This window comes from Rhinopithecus bieti, unplaced genomic scaffold (genome assembly GCF_001698545.2).
Source record: "Rhinopithecus bieti isolate Rb0 unplaced genomic scaffold, ASM169854v2 scaffold_71542, whole genome shotgun sequence".
Lineage (NCBI taxonomy): Eukaryota > Metazoa > Chordata > Mammalia > Primates > Cercopithecidae > Rhinopithecus > Rhinopithecus bieti.
Window position 1 is genome coordinate 71,625 of NW_016826746.1, and position 20,783 is coordinate 92,407.

Here is a 20,783-nt window from a genome sequence, read left to right on the forward strand (position 1 = left end):
CGGGGGCGGGCGGGGGGCGGGCCGAGGCGCCCGGCACTTCCTGCCGCCGCCATTTTGTCAAGTGAGGAGGAGGAGGAGGAGGAGGAGGAAGCGGCTGCCGCGGGGTCCGCGGCGCGCCCGGGCCGGGTAAGTCCGGGCCTGGCGCGGGGACCGCGAGCGCCGCCGTCCCGGTCTGCAGTCTTCTGGGCGGGCTCGGCCCCGGCGACGTTCACGTGGGCCTGGCTCGGCGTGCTCTGCCTCTGGCACCCAGGTCCTTCTGTCTGGGTCGGGGCAGCGCGCCCCCGCCCCCATCTCCTCACCTTCCTGGCGGTCCCCGGAGCCCTGCGGAGAAAGGGGCAGGTCCCCTCCGGAGGGAGGTGGCTGCTGCTGCACGCCGGTCTGAGACCAGGCCTCCGAGGGCGGGAGCGGTGTCTTGGGGGCGAGCTTGGCCCGCTTGATGCACCGACTCCCAGCCTGGCAGCCCCTTGCTGGGCGCTTTGTTTTCGCCGGCATCCTTACAACGGCCTGTTTTATTTGCAGTGTTGTGTGTGGTGGTGGTGGTGGTGGTGGTGGTGGTGGTGGTGGTTTGGGGTGGGGACGTGGGAGAGTTGTGATTCAGCGAAATAAAATGATCCCCCTCCTCCCAAACGGAAATAGCATGGCTTCACCCGGCTGAGATGCCCCCAAGGCTTGGCCTTCCTTGAAGATGGGAAACCCCACTTTGGTGTAGTGGACGGTGTAAATACTTTGGTTCAGGCCGGTGCATGAGTCATGTGCTTCTGCTGGGTGGCTGACCTCCCTTTTACTCAAGACTACACTTTGTTTTTTAAGATTTTTATTTGCTTGTTTACTTGTTTACGTTTTGTGCAGTCTGGTGGGGTGTCTGGTCTTGGTCATTGGGGCTCATTTCTCTGCGTATGTGTTGGATGCTAGTGACCTCTTGGAACGTATGCTTCACAAAAATTGGAGTGTCTGCTTACCTTCGACAGGGCTCTACCAGTCCGTGGTCCCAAAAACCAAGTCGCAGTTTTACCTCTAAGCCAGTGGCTCTTTGGGGCTGTAACAATGGTCCGGAGTTTTTTATGAATGGAGCTGTCAAGTTCCCTACAAATTCCTTGAAATTTGTAGTCTTTTAGAAGTTGTAAAGCGATACTCAAAAGGATTTATGAATGTGTTTTTAATTTCAAGAAAGATTTTGATGGTATAATCTGTTTTATGACCTTACCTGTGTGTGTGTGTGTATATATATATATATGTGTGTATATATATATATTTTTTTTTTTTTTTTTTTTTTGAGATGAGTCTCACTCTGTCGCCCAGGCTGTAGTGCAGTGGCGCGATTTCGGCTCACTGCAACTTCCCCTCCGGGGTTCAGGCGATTCTCCTGTCTCAGCCTCCCGAGTAGCTGGGACTACGGGGCCCGCCACCACGCCCAGCTAATTTTTGTATTTTTAGTAGAGATGGAGGTTTCACCATGTTGGCCAGGCTGGTCTCAAACTCCTGACCTCAGGTATTCCGTCCTCCTCGTCTTCCCAAAGTGTTGGAATTACAGGCGTGAGCCACCGTTTCCGGCCGCCAATAGTTTTATAAAACATTTATTTCGGTTTAATTTGGGTGGGGATTATCTTTTCACTTGTAGATAACCAACCGCTTCCCCCCAAAAACTTCAACCAGGGAAAGATAAACCACTCAGGGTCTCTATTGATCAAATGGAGAAGGCAGAGCCTAACCTGAAAAAAATGTATTGCTGCTCTGTTATCCACCATACTTCTTTCTTTGATAGGAAACACAGTATCTTAAAGGCTCAAACTGGAGTAAGCTGGTCTCAGAATGGCTTTAGTTTGTCTTAACTGGAAGGAGTCGATTCCAGCTCAGTGTATCTTGCTAGCAGTCAGCCCAGTGAAATTGCTGAAGATAAGGAACTTTGCCTACAGATGAAAGATAGATAAGAAGGTAGCTGCTGCGTTTTAAGGATTGTTTGGCTGTTCTGGGGTGCTATATGCGTAGCTTCACTAGTGTGGAGGACAGCGAGGGAACATTTTTAGCTAAGAATAACAAGAGAATCATTGGCCACTTAGTAAAATTTCCACTAAATTATTGAATTGTTTAAAGGAATTTAGACTTTGTTTCCAGAAGTTGCATTTTTGAGCCAGTTGTTGTGATCTTTGTACTAAATCGCACTTTTGCTTTAGGAGGTGGGGGTAACAATATTTTCTTGTTTCACAATTCAGGTTATTGAATGACTTGAGATTTACAGATTTAAGATAATTGGATTTTGTTTTGTTTTTAATTAATTTTTTTGAGACAGTCTAGCTGTCTGTCACCAGGCTAGAGTGCAGTGGCGTGATCTCGGCGCACTGCAACCTCCACCTCCCGGGTTCAAGCAATTCTCCTGCCTCAGCCTCCCAAGTAGCTGGGATTACAGGCACGCGCCGCCGCCACCCCCAGCTAATTTTTGTGTTTTTAGTAGAGACGGGATTTCACCATGTTGGCCAGTATGGTCTCGATCTCCTCACCTCTTGATCCACCCTCCTTGGCCTCCCAAAGTACTGGGATTACAGGCCGGAGCCACCGCGCCCTACCTGTTTTGTTTTTAAAGCAAAAAACCATTTGGCACCTCAGTGATTTGAAGACCCTGGGCTGTTAAATCTGATTCTGAAAACCTACCATGTAGTCCGTCGTATTTTGTGAACGTAAAATGTTTTGGTTTCTGATTTTGAATAAACTTGTAGAGTAGACCATGTTTGTCTTTATGTTCCTGGCAAATCTGTAAAAAGGAAAGATAAGCTTGTCATTGGAGACGGCTTCTGATGTTTCATAATCTTTCTGATTTTTGGTGTCTAGAAAAGAGTGTATATTTGCAAGGTGAGAATTGTGAGGAATTCCTTGCTGGTGCTGACATTTAATACATAAGAGATTAGTTTGGAAAGATAAGATTTCCTTGTTAACTTTAAAAAAAAAAAAAAACAGAACGGGCCGGGCATGGTGACTCACGCCTGCAATCCCAGCACTTTGCGAGGCCGAGGCGGGCGGGTCACCTGAGGTTGAGAGTTCGAGACCAGCCTGATGAACATGGAGAAACCTCGTTTCTATTAAAAATACAAAATTAGCCGGGCGTGGTGGCGCATGCCTGTAATCCCAGCTACTTGGGAGGCTGAGGCAGGAGCATCGCTTGAACCCGGGAGGCGGAGGTTGAGGTGAGCCAAGATGACGCCATTGCACTCCAGCCTGGTCAACTAGAGCGAAACTCCATCTCAAAACAAGCAAAAGACAAAACCAGAATGTAAGTTGGATGAGGATAGGGTTTTGTTTGCTTGACTTTGCCTATTTTATTATGTTGTATCTTGTGGCTAGAAGAGCTCCTTAAATAGTCTCAATGAATAAACTGGAGAAATAATTGAGCAAGAATCTTGCATGCTGTAATGCCAAATGTAAATAATCCTGCTTTAAAAATGTTGTTAGCCGTGGACATAATTGTTCAGTAGTGACTTACAAGGAATGTGAGTTTTAACTAAGATAACGCCGAGGTCCCTCGGAGTTGCAGTAAACTTACTATTAGTCCGAGCAGCCTGGCATGCAGTGTGTTTCCACGCATTACTGGACATTTCCCACTTAACAGTTTGAAGTGCGGTGAGTGGCTTTGCGCTGTGGTTCAACCCTGACCTGCAAAAAGTATTTTTAAGAGGGAGGAGAAGTGGGTGATAAACACACATGGGTAGCATTTCTTAATGTGAATTTCATGTTGTCAATGAAAACCTGATTACTTCTTTTTTAAACATTGAACACATTTTTAAATATTTTGATTTTTGTGTGTGCATGATTGACCAATCTGTCTCTACAGTTGGTTCCTGAGCCCTTACTATGTACAAGGAAAGACTGAAAGATGTTTGTATAATGACTTTAATATGCATAGTCTTTATTATTAGCGTGTTCATCCTCCACGTTTATTGAACATGAATTATGTATAATTTGAGCATAATAGTATTATTGTAAAATCCTACCAAACATCTTTTTAAAAAAATAATAGTTCTGAGATAAATGTTGTTATACATGATACAATCATCGATTTTTAAATGTATTTACGGAGATTTGCAGCCATCACTGCAACGAATTTTAGGACATTTCCATCCCCCCAAAAGAAATCCATTACCTATCATTCTCCATCCTCCTGCCCACCCCCCCACCACCTTTGCCCCTGGAAACCACTCATCTACTTTCTGCCTCTATAGATCTGCCTGTTCTGGATATTTCAGGAATCCTACAATATGTAACGTTTTGTGCCTGGCATCTTTCACTCACTGTACTGTTTTTTAAAGGTTCTTGCTGTGTAGCATAAGTCAGTACTTCATTCCTTTTTATAACTGAATGATATTCCATTATATGGCTATGCTACATTTTGTTTACCCATTCATTAGTGGTTAACATTTGGGTTGTTTTCACTTTTTGACAATTGTGAATAGTGCTATTAAAATACGTTTGTGTACAATTTTTTTTTTTTTGAGACGGAGTCTCGCTGTGTCGCCCGGGCTGGAGTGCAGTGGCACGATCTCAGCTCACTGCAGCCTCCACCTCCCGGTTTCAGGTTCAAGCAATTCCCCTGCCTCATTCTCCTGAGTAGTTGGGATTACAGGCACCTGCCACCACGCTCGGCTAATTTTTGTATTTTTATTAGAGACTGTGTTTCACCATGTTGGCCAGACTGGTCTTGAACTCTGGAGTTCAAGTGTGATCCACCCACCTCGGCTTTCCAAAGTGGTGGAATTACCGGCGTGAGCCACCGTGCCTGGCCTTTTGTGTACAGATTTTAGTTTCTCTGCGACAGATATCTGGGAGTGGAATTGCTGGGTCATATATCTATGTTCAAGTTTCTGAGGATGCACAGCAACTTTTTAATGGCATTGATTTTTCTAGTACTTAGGTAGAAGGGTTAAAAGCTTAATGGGATACTGAGTAACTGTTTAAATGAATGAGGAAATGCAACCACAAGGGTATCAGTATGTTGACATGTTGTAATACTGCCTTCATGGTTTGGTCACCGTTTGGTTTTTTTACATTGTGCTTGGTTACAGAACAGTTTGAAATGCTGCTCCATAGAGAAGATGCTCCCCAAACTTGCACTTCCATTATTGTAAAGGGTGATGTTTTAAAGCAGTTTGTTTTCAGTCTAAACAAGCTACCAACCTCAATTAAACCATGTCCACATGTCTTAGTGTAATTCATGGGATGTAGTCCACTCTGAAGAAGTAGAGGAAGAGAGTTCTGAGTCAGGGTGAGGGCAGAGCAGCTGTCTGTACCATTCTTGTCCTCGTCCTGAAGAGGAACAACATTGGTTGGTCCACATCATTTGAAAACGAGATCGTAAGCCTTTTTTTTTTCTTTAAACAAAGTAGTGCGTGGTCATTTTAAGGAATTTGGAAAATATAGGATGTTAAAATGATGGTTGAAAATGATCTCTTAATTCCATCTTCTTTCCTTCCAGTTATTTGTCTCTATCTGAGTAACACAATTGGGTTGTAGTGAAGTTCTTTGTTTTTAATTTTTATTTATTTATTTAGAGACAGAGTTTTTCTCTGTCATCCATGCTGGAGTCTTCACTCTTATCACCCGTGCAGATATTGGCTCACTGCAACCTCTGCCTCCCCGGTTCAAGCCATTCTCATGCCTCAGCCTCCCAAGTAGCTGGGACTACAGGCTCCCCATTCCACCACACCTGGATAGATAATTTCTTGTAGTTTTAGTAGAGACTGAGTTTTGCTGTGTTGGCCACACTGGTCTCGAACTCCTGGCCTCAAGTGATCTGCCTATCTCAGCCTCCCCAAGTGCTGGGATTAGGATAACAGGCATGAGCCACAGCGCCCAGCCTTTTTTTTTTTTTTTTTTTTTTTTAAAGACGGAGTCTTGCTTTGTCGCCCAGGTTGGAGTGTAGTGGGGCCATCTCGGCTCACTGCAAGCTCCGCCTCCCAGGTTCATGCCATTCTCCTGCCTCAGCCTCCGGAATAGCTGGACTACAGGTGCCCACCACCACGCCTGGCTTATTTTTTGTATTTTTAGTAGAGACGGGGTTTCACCATGTTAGCCAGGATGGTCTTGATCTCCTGACCTCGTGATCCGCCCGCCTTGGCCTCCCAAAGTGTTGGGATTACAGGTGTGAGCCATGGCGCCTGGCTTTTTTTTTTTTTTTTTAATACCTACTTTGGAAAAATTTCCAAAATGTTCCATTTTAACTGGCTACTTAGCTGTCATATGAATAGCATAACTTAATTCTGCTATTTTTTGACATTTGGACATGATTTCCAAGTTTTCTTTTTCTTTTTTTTTTTTTTTTTGAGACAGGGTCTTGCTCTGTTGCCCAGGCTGGGGTGCAGTGGCACGATCTCGGCTCACTGCAGCCTCTGCCTCCCGCGTTCAAGTAATTCTCCTACCTCAGCCTCCCTAGTAGCTAGGATTATAGACATGCACCCGCACGCCCAGCTGATTTTGTATTTTTAGTAGAGACGGGGTTTCTCCATGTTGGTCAGGCTGGTCCGAAACTCCCGACCTCAGGTGATCCGCCCGCCTCAGCCTCCCAAAGTACTGGGATTGCCGCTGCGTCTGGTTTTTTCTCTGTTTTATCTTTGAATTGGGGGGTGTGTATTTTTGAAAACTTGATTTAACTTATTTTCTGGAAAGGTTGCATGTATTTCCATTTCTCCAATCAGAGCTTGACAGTGTCTTGTTTATAGGGGTGAGATTTTAAACATTTTTTTCCCCACAAATGATGATGTGTGAAAACAAAATGTGTCTTTTTTAATGTGGTGAGAAGAAGTGTCTCTAAACTCTTACTCTTTGACTTTTCTACCATCTCCTGCCCAGAGTTGGACTTTGTTTCCTGAAATCAAGTCTCCTGACCCAGCAGTATGAGCCCAGTCCAGTCTTACTGAAATGCTCTAGGGAGGGTGACCTTGGAGGCTTGATTAGCCTCTTGGCTTCCAGTCCTATCTCATTTTTGTTGCCTTGCTCCAAAGACTGATAACACCAGTACGGCACATTCAGGCCTCGGTTAGACTCTTGGCCCTGTTACCTGCTGTGTGACATTCAGTCTGTCACTCAGCCTTTCCAGAGCTTCACTGGCCCATCTTTCAGATGAGAGTAAAGTGAGACAGTGCCTCAGAGGGCACACAGCACAGGTCTTGCCAGCAGTGCTGTGCCCTCTCACGGTTAGCTACTGCTGTCCTTGCCCAAGGTGAAGAATAGAAGTAGGAAGAGGAAGTCAGGGGTCAGAGTAGAGCTGCTGACAGCCAGGAGGTGCACCAGCTGATCCAGGACATGGTACTGGGTGATACTACGGCCTACCAGGTGCCTTCTAGAGGTGCCACCTCTTCCAAGTGAGCTCTGAGTGGAGACCAGTGGAAGAGGTGCTTGAAAGCGGGATTGTGTTTGTTTTTATTTTATAATGAGATTAAGAACAGTGATAATGGGATTAGTGGAGGTGCAGCAGCTTTGGGGGCATCCACCCTGGGATGTTTGCTGCAGAGTTTGGGGAAATGATCCAGCAGGGGAAGCTGGCTCAGTGTATCCTCAAGCCTAAAATGTAACTTACCCATCTTATGAAAACCTGGTTATCTGAACACAAAGACATGGTCAGAGAGCCGGAAGGCACTGGTGGGCCAAAGTTTTTCCAGAACACAGGAACATTTTTATCTTTCTGGCCTCCATTGGCCCTGATTCTAATTATATTGGCATGTGGGCTTGGTGAAAGAATTCTGGTTCCCAGGAAGGTGTAAGGTCTCCCTGGAAAAGTTTGGTAGAGTAATCCTAGCAGCTGGATGTGTGGAGGTCCTGACTGGGAGCCTGGCTACTGCTGATTGACTTTGGGCCTTTTGACCAGAAGAACCAGTTAATTCCAGTTACTTACTAGGAGTCATTGGGATCCGGTTCCACAAAAGTTGTTGCTTTTTGTTTGTGTAAAATGCAATTGAAAGATGTATTTTCTTTAGAGGTTGGTCACATAATCTAAGCATTAACTTCAAATTAAGAGAATGTGAGTAAATTTGACATTTGTTCTATTTTTCATTTGTCTTTTTTTTTGAGACGGAGTCTCGCTCTGTCGCCCAGGCTGGAGTGCTGTGGCCGGATCTCAGCTCACTGCAAGCTCCGCTTCCCGGGTTCCCGCCATTCTCCTGCCTCAGCCTCCCGGGTAGCTGGGACTACAGGCGCCGCCACCTCGCCCGGCTAGTTTTTTGTAGTTTTAGTAGAGACGGGGTTTCACCGTGTTAGCCAGGATGGTCTCGATCTCCTGACCTCGTGATCCGCTCATCTTGGCCTCCCAAAGTGCTGGGATTACAGGCTTGAGCCACCGCGCCCGGCCCATTTGTCTTAGGTATAGACTGTTGTGTCATTCCTTCCCTCCCTCCCTCCTCTGCCTCCCCACCCCCGCTGCCCCAGGCATGTGTTAGCCTGTTCTGCCCAGCTGGAAGTTTCTGGGACCTTGGGCTGTGGCAGACAGCGTTGATTGGGTTTGGGTGGAGCTGTGTACCAGAGTGGGAAAGGAGAGAGAACACCATGGAGTTCACTGTCGGGTGCAGTCCCAGCCGCACCCCCTTCTGGCCTTGACCTCAGGGGAGTTAACATCATCTCCGTGTAAGCCACAGTGTTCTCTTCTGTAAAATGGGATCAGTGTGCCTGCACAATGACAAAAGGGGGACCATGTGGGTTCTGACCTGGGCCTCATGTCTAGTTGTATAAAGATGCCTGGGACTCTCCAGAAAGATGGAGGCTAAGGAGTGCTGGTTTTGTTCTCTGCCTGAAAAAGTGAGAAATGCTGTCCAGGCCCTTCCTCCTTAGTGTGTGTGGTCACCTTTCCTTGTCTTGGTCCCCACTCAAGGCTGAAACTCTTTATTTGTTCTTAGCTGCTCTTATGTCAAGAGACACTGGTACACTGTCACCAGGGGAGAGGTGTTGGGCTTGGTATTACACAATTTTCAGAAACGTGAATTAGTAATTCTCATGTCCTTGTGTGTTGCTAACGTCCCCAGTTGTTTTTTCTCAGGCAGTAACATATGCATGTCTATGAGTGGATTAGCCTTTGAGGTTTTCTTTTGTGTAAAGAAAAGGGAAGAGGGTGAGAAAAATTTGGGGACTTCATACTTGAAAATTTTACATGCTGTTCGAGGTTACATACATTTTGTGGGAGGAGATCATTATCATGAGAGTTGAAACAAAAAAACTACATGGAGGTGGAACCTGCCAGCCCAGTGGTGGGTGCCAGTCTGGGCCATACTGGGCTGCTGGGGCACATTCAGCAGGGAACATCTGTCTGTGTCCTTGGACCCGTTGCCTATCCACTCTAGCCTCAGTTTTTCATATATAAAGTAGGGCAGATAGGTTTGGGTTCCAGAGAAAATTGACCAGAATCTGGATTTTAAGAGAAAGCAGTACTTTTTTTTTTTTTTAAGAGATGGGGTCTTGCTGTGTTGCTCAGCCGGCCGGACTTGAACTTCTGGGTTGAAGTGATCCTCCTGCCTTAGCCTCCCAATTAATTGGAAGAAAATAATTCTTTGTGTGTATGTTTGTTTGTTTGTTTGTTTTTGAGACCACTCCATTGCCCAGGCTGGAGTGCAGTGGTGCGATTTCAGCTCACTGCGAGCTCCGCCTCCCGGGTCCACGCCATTCTTCTGCCTCAGCTTCCCTTCCCGAGTACCTGGGACTACAGGTGCCCGCCACCACACCCGGCTAAGTTTTTGTATGTATGTATGTATGTATTTATTTTGAGACGGAGTTTTGCTTTGTTGCCCCCAGGCTAGAGTGCAATGGTGCAATCTCCGTTCACTGCAAGCTCTGCCTCCCGGGTTCCTGCCATTCTCCTGCCTCAGCCTCCCAGGTAGCAGAGACTACAGGCCCCCACCACCACGTCTGGCTAATTTTTGTTGTTGTTGTTGTTATTTTGTTTTGTTTTTGAGATGGAGTCTCGCTCTGTCGCCCAGGCTGGAATGCAGTGGTGCGATCTTGGCTCACTGCAAGCTCTGCCTCCCGGGTTCACGCCATTCTCCTGCCTCAGCCTCCCGAGTAGCTGGGACTACAGGCGCCTGCCACCACGCCTGGCTAATTTTATTTTAGTGGAGATGGGGTTTCACCGTGTTAGCCAAGATGGTCTCGATCTCCTGATATCATGATCCACCCACCTTGCCTGACCCCTTTGTTTTGTATTTTTTAGTAGAGATGGGGTTTCACTTTGTTAGCCAGGATAGTCTCAATCTCCTGACCTTGTGATCTGCCCGCCTCAGCCTCCCAAAGTGCTGGGATTACAGGCGTGAGCCACTGTGCCCAGCCTTCGTTGTGTGTTTTTAAACCCATGGGTCATGAAACAAATCTAGTGGGTTGCAGTTGGTGTATGGGGAGAAAAGGGAAATGTCAGAGAGTGTCCCAGTTTTCAAAGATATTTCATAAAACCTTTGCTTTGATCTTAGGTGTTGTGTACATGATAAAATGTGTTTCTTTTGGGGGGGTCATATCAGAGGAGTGTGAATTACATTGGTTTCCATGCTACTTGATGGCAGTTGTGAGTGCCTTGATTTTTTTTTTTTTTTTTTTTTTTGGTGCCATTTTGTGATCAGTTTCTTCATTTGCCCAATGATGACTGTTCTGGATACGCTTTCTAGTAGCAGGTGAAATGCATGGATCTGTAGTTTCTTTTCTTCCCTGTACCCACTGTATTTTAGGAGCTTTGTAGGGGACCGTGTGAGGGAAGTTGAAAAAGCATGGAGTGGTGAAGGTCTAGTAGTTTGCCACAGGTGAAACAAGAAGTATGTAGAGTGTCAATTGTGTGCATGTGTGGTAAGCTACTTGTCGATTATTCTCAGATGTTGTTCTCCTAACTTTATTCAGTTGACTATTAGGAAATGGTTGTATTAGTTAGGTCTCTCTCTGGTGTAAATAACAAAGTTAGCTGAAGCAAAAGGGGATTTGTTGCCTGATGCCACATGAGGCTTAGAAGTAGTTGAATCTAGGGGCTTCACAATGACTTCAGAACTTGTTCTCTGTCACTAATGTTCTGACCTCAAGGTCAAGAGCGAGTCTTCCCCAGTAGTGCTCTCTGATGACAGTGGTTTCTAGGTTGGGTCATTGTCCATCTCTGACCATGTGCAGAATGGGAATGCTTAACTGGCTTGCCTCAAGCATGGCGCCTGTAGCTGGTCTCTGCCCTCCACTCCCTTAACCCAAGTAGTTGCTCCAGCGGCATCTTGTTGATATGAGGCATGCTAGATGGGATGCTTTGTCCAACGGACAGAGTCCGTCTTGTCTTTTCTGCCTCCCTTCCCTTCCCTTCCCTTTCCCCTCCCCTCCCCTCTCCTCCCCTCCTTTCCCCTCTCCCTTCCCTCTCCCTTCCTCCACCTCCTGGGTCAAGCGATTCTCCTGTCTCAGCCTCCCAAGTAGCTGGGATTACAAGCACGTGCCACCATGCCCGGCTAGTTTTTGTATTTTTAGTAGAGGCAGGGTTTCACCCCGTTGGCCAGGCTGGTCTCAAACTCCTGATCTCAGGTGATCCATCCGCCTTGGTCTCCCAAAGTACTGAGATTACAGGCATGAGCCTGGCCCACAGTCCTATACTGAAAGTAAAATGTACCCCCGAACTTGAAGCAAGAAATTTTGATTGGCATACTAGTTTGTAAACCAGAATTAGTGGAAAATAGTTCAGAATTAAGTTACTCACAAAGGGTAGGCTGAAGATAGTTAAGGATGTGTGTATCCCAAATATTTTCATAGAAGATGAAATACACTGTTAATCTTACCTGTGTCAGGCATAGAAGGAGCTCTGGGAGAAGTCAAGCCAAATCTCAGGAGTCACTTGGGTGGGCTGAAGGATGCAGTTTGGAGGGAAAACAGCCCTGAAGGGAGCACAGGAGTGAGACCAGCTTAGACAGTTGAGGAAGTGTTCAGGAAAATCTTGGATAAGAGACCAGGTAGATATAAAGTTTCAGTAAATGCTTACAAGATTGGAATTGTATTTGTCGTATTAGGTCTCTCTCCCATATAAATAATGAGTTATATAAATAACAACTTGTTATTTATGTGGTAACTTATGTAATTTATATGGTATATTATTATGAGTAACTTGTTACTTCAGGAGACTGGATTCATCTATCTTCCATGCCTGCAAAAGCTACAGTTGTAATTTTGCTATTTACTAAGCTGTTTCCATACTCAAGTTCTTGTAGTCTGCTGCTTGGCATTCCGTAAGCATTACAGAAAGCCGCCTCAGATTTCCATAATCAAAAACAAGTGTTAAGTTCTACTGTAATAATCGTTTTCCTACAGTTCTTACGGTTGGAAATATTCGGTCCTTTAGGAGGCTCAAAATAATTGAGTCTAGTGGCTAAGAATGGGACTGACCTTGCTTCTCTCTAGAGCATCACTCTTTAAGAGGAGGCTGGAGGTCTCCTTGAGTATGCTACAAATGCTTTGGATCCTCTCTCCACAAAAATGCACATGGGCATAAATATTGAACTCTAAAGACCAGGCACCAGAATTAATTTCCTGATTTTACTCTGAGGAAGAAAAATTTATTACGATGTTGGTTAAAAGGCTATTGATGGCTTTTTTGTTTTTTTCTGTTTGTTTGTTTTGGAGATAGAGTCTCACTTCGTTGCCCAGGCTGGAGTGCAGTGGCATGATCATGGCTAACTGTGGTCTCAGCCTCCCCATACTCAGGTAATCCTCCCACCTCAGCCTCCTGAGTAGCTGGGGCTACAGACGTGGGCCACCACACCCAGCTAATTTTGGTATTTTTTTGTAGAGACAGGGTTTCGCCATGTTGCTCAGGCAGGCTGGTCTGCAATCCTGGGCTTAAGCAGTTCATCTGCCTTGGCCTCCCAAAGTGCTGGGATTACAGACATGAGCCACCTCACCCTGCCTCTTGATGGTTTTGAATACTTTTTATTTTTATTTTTTAAGACAGGGTCTTGCTCTGTTGCCCAGGCCTGGAGTACAGTGGCTTGATCTTGGCTCACTGCAGCTTTGACCTCCCAGGCTTAAGTGATCCTCCCACCTCAGCCTCCTGAGTAGCTGTGACTACCATGTGTGTCACCATGCCTAGCTTATTTTTACTTTTTGAGACAAGGTGTCACTCTGTCATCCACGCTGGAGTGCAGTTGCTCACTGCAGCATCGGCCTCCTGGCCTAGGTGATCCTCCTACTTCAGCCTTCCAGGTAGCTGGGACTACAGGTGTGAGCCACCATGCCCAGCTAATTTTTTGTATTTTTGTGGAGACGGGGTTTCGCCATGTTGCCCAGGCTCCAACTTCTGGGCTCAAGTGATCTGCCCACTTCGGCCTCCCAGAATGCTGAGATTACGGGTGTGAGGCACCGCTCCCAGCCTATTTTTTATTTTGTGTAGAGACGAGGTCACCCTGTGTTGCCCAGGCTGGTCTTGAACTTCTGGACTTGAGCAAGCCTCCTGCCTTCTTTGCTTCCCAGAGTGCTGGGATTACATGGGTAAGCCACTGTGCCAGGCTGGTTTTCAAATTATCTTTTTTTTGTAGACATTTACAACTTGGAAACAGGGTGGATCGCCCATTTTAGTTTGTCCTTGTAAAAATCCTCCAGAGGTTTCACAGAGTTATCAGGTAACGTGTCAACAGTGGTGTGAACCTTCCCAGGGCTCCTGTGCCCCCAACTTTGTCAGCTTGTGCTCTTTCCTGGGGATAAGGAATTTGAGAATGTACCAGAATTGGGTCTTTTGCAGAGGCCACAGATGAGGGTCTTGGTACTAGGGCTGTTCACTGAAGCTGCTGCTGTTTGTAAACTGTCTCCATGATTTGCTGTTGTTATGGAGCCTTTGCTGCAGAAGGTAACTGAATGGTTTCTAGCCAGCCTGATTATTTGTGTGGTGGTGTTGGATGTGGATAGGCTTACGAGATGTGTGCTGTGGTCCCTTACGTGGCTTAATGTGTGCTCTCTGCTGTGGGACATTTGCTTATGCATGCACTTGAACCTGCAGATTGAGGAAGAAAGCCTGTGGGAAAGTACCATTCTTCACCATGACATGCTTATGTTTAGGGATATCGGCATGCTACAGCAAGCAGTGTACACAGTGCCACTCTCTTTTTCCTCACATCCCTGTCTGGTGGAAGGAATAGGAAATACAATACCATAAACTTGAATAATTCATACTTCTGTAATTGGGGCAGAGTTGAGTCAGAGGATGGAAAAGAACTCTTATTACTTCTAAGAATAGCACCTATTACAGACTCTTTTCACCCCTCCCTAATCTCTATAGTTTGAAGATTAAACTTGTATGTGCCAATGGATGTTTTCTCTCATTCATTTACCATTGGTCTAGGCTTTTATTAATCCCATTTCTCTGCTCAGTTGGATTGCAGTCTTAACTGTACAGGCCTGATTTTTGTAACTTAAGCAATTTCCTCTTTCTATTCTGTAATTAAGAGAAATAAGATCATGTACGTGAAAGAGTTCTGTGAAAGGTGGTGCTGGCTGTCTGTAGGTTGTTTTCATTTATAATCTTCATTAAAAATTACTTGGCTCTGAAGCACTTTTCAGTTATAAAAAACTGCCAAGTATTAGAGTTGTGTGTATATGAGACTCTTCATTTGTTTTCCTTTTGACAGTAGGAAACCATTGAGCTGACAGATTAGCTGCCTGGAAATAATACCACCTTCATGTTCATCTATTTCAAAATAATAGCTCACCTATCTGTAATTCCAGGAATGCAGTTTTAAATTTCCAGTGTTGGAGCAGTCTCTCTATTGGGCCCTTTTGAGTTTCATAGCATGCTGCCTGCAGCTTGCCTATCTTCAGTCTTTGGGCCTGTCTGCTCTGGTAACTGATGTCCTTTGCGCTCCTGAGAGCTGGTTACCCTTTCTGGCCTCCTTCCCCTGACCTTCCTGAATACCACCACCACCATTACCCCCGCCACCCCCCCACTCCCATTGTTCACCTTAAAGCAGTCCTTATCTTTGTTGACTCTGAAAAGTTCAGGGTTTGTAGCAAATAGCTGTCTATGAATAGGCTTCCCTGTAAAGTATAAAACTACATTTTCTGACTGAATGCTTGACATCTTCCTTAATTTTTTTCTGTTACTTACTGCATGCCTATTCTAAAGTGGTGGAGCCAAACATCCATCAGTCCAGTTTCTGTGTCAACCATGGTGCTGTAGGGAGCTGCAGACCTGGTCACTTCACTGCCACGTTGCTCTCCCCAGACCCTGAGCTTGAGGTCACTGCTGCTGATTGTTCTGTCTTAGCAAATATTTCTAAGACTCTATGCATTCCTTAAGTCCTCAGAAAACAACCATATACATCCCGGTTTGCAGATGAGGAAGCTGATGCTTGGAGAGCTGTCCCTTGGGCAGGGTTGCAGGGTCACAGAGCTGGTAAGTACTTGGGAGCACTTGTCTCCAGAGCCTGCTAGCTCCTGACTGCTGTGGCACAAGCTGTGGGAGTCCACCATATTCAGCTTTGTTCTCAATGAACTCAGATGGTTTGGATGGTATGTAATGAGCACAGGGTACAGCTCAGAAGTGCTCTCCAAGATGTCCAGGCAAGGCAGCCTGAGAGGGAAGAGACCTTCCAACTGGGAGCATAGGAAGGGGGCTAGCGTTCAGTCTGGTTCTTCAGTGAGGACAGCAGAGGTTTAGACAGAGACCTGAACGAGTCTGAAAGCAACGACCTGTCCCTTGGAGGTACTCACCAGGGTGAGGGGATGGTCAGAAGAGGGATGCAGAACGCTGACTGGACAGGTCTCCTTTTCACCCAGACATCTGGTCAGTAAAAACAGTGCTCCCCTCCTGAGGAGTTTCTCATGAAGACATTCACAAGAGTGGAATTTAAACCTCATCTTGAAAAAGTTTCCGCTAGAGAACCAAGTTGCATTGATTTGGTTTCACTTCCATTTTTTCTTTTTCCTCTTTTTTTGTTTCAAGATGGAGTTTGGTTCTTATTGCCCAGGCTGGAATGGAATGGTGTGGTCTCAGCTCACTGCAACCTCTGTCTCCCAGGTTCAAGTGATTCTCCTGCCTCGGCCTCCTGAGTTGCTGGGATTAAAGGCATGCTCCACCACGACTGGCTGATTTTTCTGTATTTTTTATTAGAGACAGGGTTTCACCATGTTAGCCAGGCTGGTCTCGAACTCCTGACCTCAGGTGATCCACCTGCCTCAGCCTCCCAAAGTGCTGAGATTACAGGTGTAAGCCACCACGCCTGGCCTTCACTTCGTTTTTTCTTTTGCTACTCAGCACAGGTCTGGGGGGAAGTCAGTAAACTGGAGTGTGTCTTTAGTCCAGGTGCCCCAGGCTCGTTAAAATTATGGTGTGAACAGGATGATCTTTCAGGATTGTGGTGAGCTGCTCAGTCTTGAGGTGCTTTTTTTTTTTTTTTTTTGAGACAGAGTCACCCAGGCTAGAGTGCAGTGCTATGATTTCAGCTGACTGCAGCCTCCACCTCCCGGGTTCAAGTGATTCTCATGCCTCAGCCTCCCAAGTAGCTGGGAATACCAGGCGCCTGCTACCACGCCCAGCTGGTTTTTTTTGGGGGGGGGTGGTATTTTTAGTAGAAATGAGGCTTCACCATGTTTTCAGGCTGGTCTTTAACTTCTGATCTCAACTGATTCACATGCCTGGTCCTCCCAACATGCTGGGATTACAGGCGTGAGCCACCATGCCTGGCCCTTGAAGTGCTGCTTACTGTAGGGTAGAATTGAGTTCTAGCTCATGGGTGCTTCCCCCTCCCCATCCTCTTAAGGATTCTGTTTCCAAGGGAATTTCCTGCCTGCCTCAGGCACACCAAATGGGACTCAGTCAACATCCATGTCCAATGTGTGTGCTGGATGTGCTCGGTAATCAGACACTGTTCTGCGTTCTGCACGTGCATTTGATGGTGAACGGAGGGGTTTCCTGTGTGTGTGCTGCATATACTGCAGACATGACAGTGAGTGAGGCAGGGGTTTCAGGGATCCTAATGTCTCCAGTGGTGGAGATTGTTGCACAAAGATCCTAATACCCCTGTGCTAGAAAGGTGGTGATTGATTTAACAGGTGTGCCCTGAGGATTTTACTTTTACATCTTTTCTTTGACTTTGTGAAATGACACATGATCTCATTCAGTAGGAAATTGGCTCTGAATACCTGAGGGGGGGAAAAAAACCCAGTCCAGAGAAAATGGTAGAAGTGGTTAAACTCCACGCACAGTGCTACTAGTAAGCCAGTTGAAAAGTACACCATCAAAATAGAATAGATGACTGCAACATGATTATGCTACCCTGAAACCACGCTGCGTATAGAATAGGACCTACACTCCTGTTGTGTGGCACCCTGAGCTCCTGGGTTCTGTGACTCACTGTTGCCTCATTCAGTTCATTTGATTCTTCTTCCAGACATCCCCCAAACCCCATTCCCTCCATCTTCTGAGGTCTGGTTTGGACCTTACTTATTTTACAGTGTACTACTACCAATTTCCAAAGCAGTGCCGTCCAGGGGGACTTTCTGCAGTGTTGGGAATGTTCTGCAGCTGGGTTATCCAGCCTGGTAGCCACTGTCCCCTGTGGTAAGTTGGGCCTTTGATGGGGGCTTGGAACACTCAGTAGTGCTGTTGTCAACCTGTTTTGACAGGTTTTAGAGAAAATGGGGTCCCTTTAGCTCCTTGACCATGTGGAGCTTGTGGAATATCCTCATGGATGCTGTCATTGAAGCAGTTGGATGTACAAACCTGGAATGCAGGGGTGGATCTAGACCAGACGTGGGGGTGTTGGGCATCGCCAGGAGGATGGGTGTGAGGTATCCTCCCAATAGGATGTCAGAAATGGAGTCCCAGCAGGGTCCCAGACTTGAGAAAGCCAGGCCCATGTGTAGTAAGAACACAGATTAGTGAATTTGCTTTAATCTCGGGAATGGTGAAGGGCATTTCTTTCCAAAACAGTGTATCCTAGAGTGAACTCCAGTGACCTAGGTAAGTATCATGTTTTCTAGTTTTGCCCTCTGTTCTTGGAGCCTAGAAAATTCCCCACTTCTCTTTGGAATTTGCTTTATCTGACATCTTTAATTCATTCTATGCCTCCACACCCCCACGTCCCCCATGTTGTGAGCAGGGTTTTAGGAGAAGGACTGGCACATTTTGGCACATTATGTTTGTGTGTGGAAAATGGGAAGTGCTGAGCTGTGGTACTAGAAGGTGCCAGTGGTGGGTCCACCTGGAGTGAGTAAACCAGTGGTTGAGATGACTTGAAAATATCCCCTGTTGATGTTTCAGGCAGGATGGCCCCTGAGTTCCTGAGGCAGAGGTTCTTAAATTTGGCATGTGTACTCCTCCCTCTCACTCATCATGGGGTTTTTCTGGTAAGCGCTTGATGTTTCTGGTTATTGAGCAGTTATTTGTGTTGAGTGCTAGGGACTGTCTAGGTGCTGGAGGTCAGCGGTAAGCAAGGTGAATGACACCCACCCTCCTGCCTGCTGAGTTCATGTGCTGGGAGACTGTGGGGCAAATGATGCAGCCTGCTTGGCTTTTTTAGTCTATGATTACAGATTATTAAATATAAATATTAATGTATTAAAGTTATTACTAATTTCTTACATTCCCACCTTTTTTTTTTTTTTTTTTTTTTTTGAGACAGAGCCTCGCTCTGGGGAAACTGGAACATAGCAGTGGCGTGATCTCGGTTCACTGCAAGCTCCGCCTCCCAGGTTCACGCCATTCTCCTGCCTCAGCCTCCCGAGTAGCTGGGAGTACAGGTGCCCGCCACCACACCCAGTTAATTTTTTGTATTTTTAGTAGAGATGGGGTTTCACCGTGTTAGCTAGGGTGGTCTCCATCTCCTGACTTCGTGATCTGCCTGCCTCGGCCTCCCAAAGTGCTGGGATTACAGTTGTGAGCTACCGTGTCTGACTTTTTTTTGGGGGGGAGGTGGAGTCTCGCTCTGTTGCCCAGGCTGGAATGCAGTGGTGCGATCTTGGCTCACTGCAAGCTCTGCCTCCCGGGTTCACGCCATTCTCCTGCCTTAGCCTCCCGAGTAGCTGGGACTACAGGTGCCTGCCACCATGCCCGGCTAATTTTTTGTATTTTGAGTAGAGAAGTCGGGTTTTCACTGTGTTAGTTGGGATGGTCTCTAGCTCCTGACCTCGATCTGGTGGCCTTGGCCTCCCAAAGTGCTGGGATTACAGGCGTGAGCCACTGTGCCCGGCCACCATTCACACTTTTTTTTTGGAGACAGGTCTCTTGTCATTCAGGCTGGAATGCATACTGGCACAGTCTTGGCTCACTGCAGCCTCCATCCTCCGGGCTCAAGCTATCCTCTCACCTCAGTCTCCTGAGTAGCTACGCCCGACATTTTTGTTTTGTTTTGTTTCGTTTTGTCTCACTCTCTCACCCAGGCTGGAGTGCAATGGTGTGATCTCGGCTCACTGCAACTTGCGCCTCCCGGATTCTAAGCGATTCTCTTGCCTCAGCCTCTGGAGTAGCTAGAATTGCAGGCATGCGCCCCCACACCCGGCTGATTTTGTATTTTTTGGAGAGACGGGGTTTCTTCATGTTGGCCAGGCTGGTCTAGAACTCCTGACCTCAGGTGATCCACCCGCCTTAGCCTCCCAAATTTCTGGGATTACAGGTGTGAGCCACTGTGCACAGCCTTTCGTTTGTTTGTTTTGGTTTTGTTGTTTGTTTCTGACGAATTTTCACTTTCGTTGCCCAGGCTGGAGCGCCATAGCATGGTCTCGGCTCACTGCAACCTCCGCCTCCTGGGTTCAAGCGATTCTCCCGCGTCAGCCTCCTGAGTAGCTGGCATTACAGGCGCGCACCACCACGCCCAGCTAATTTTTTGTATTTTTAGTAGAGACGGGTTTTCACCGTGGCCGGGGTGGTCTTGAACTCCTGACATCAAGTGATCCACCTGCCTCGGCCTCCCAGAATGCTGGGATTACAGGTGTGAGCCACCGCCCCGGCCCCTTTTTTGTATTTTTAGTAGAGATGGGGTCTCACCATGTTGTCCAGGCTGGTCTCGAACTCCTGAGTTCAAGCAATGTGCCTGTCTTGGCCTCTCAAACTGCAGGGATTACGAATGGGAGCGAACCGTGCCTGGCCAGCGTTTGTTTTTATTAGTAGTGGGTGTTTATTCACTTGCTTTGTGTAGCATTTCATTTGACCCAGCCCTGTGAGGGCATTCTCCCACGTTAGTATTGAGGAATATGGGCGGAACCTGTTTGCCTATGCATGCAAATACCTGTGTGTTCAAAACATAAAATGCAACATCCTAACCATTTTACAGTGTAACCTACATGCATATTGTTGTGCGGATCACTAGAAAGTTTTCATCTTGCAAAGCTGACACTGTATCCTTCAAATAACTTCCCTTTCCTTCCTCCCCCCAATCTGTGACAGCCAGTCTTCTGCTTTCTGTTTATGAGTTTGACTACCATAGTTACTTCATTTAAGTAGAATCAGACAGTATTTGTTTTGTTTTTTTTTTTTTTGAGGTGGAATTTCATTCTTGTTGCCCAGCCTGGAGTGCAATGGTGTGATCTTGGCTTACTGCAGTATCTGCCTCCCGGGTTCAAGTGATTCTCCTGCCTCAGCCTCTCAGGTAGCTGGGATTACAGCACCTGCCACCATACCTGGCTAATTTTTTTTTTTTTTTTTTTTTAATGTATCTTTAGTAGAGATGGGGTTTTACCACGTTGTCCAGGCTGGTCTTGAACTCCTGATCTCAGGTGATCCACCCACCTCTGCCTCCCAAAAAAGTACTAGGATTACAGGCGTGAGCCACCGCGCCCGGCCAAATCAGACAGTATTTAGAATTTGTCGTTTGTGATTTGTTTTTTTTTTTTTT

General features: G+C 46.5%; 1 protein-coding gene across 1 annotated transcript in view; it reads left to right on the forward strand.

The window, feature by feature from the left end:
• Positions 1-54: 54 nt before the first annotated feature.
• The window catches only part of BRD4 (bromodomain containing 4), a 100,956-nt gene continuing 80,227 nt past the window's right edge, over positions 55-20,783 (forward strand). The window contains 1 exon segment of the mRNA XM_017863558.1: positions 55-126. The gene's annotated coding sequence lies outside the window, so the exon portion shown is untranslated.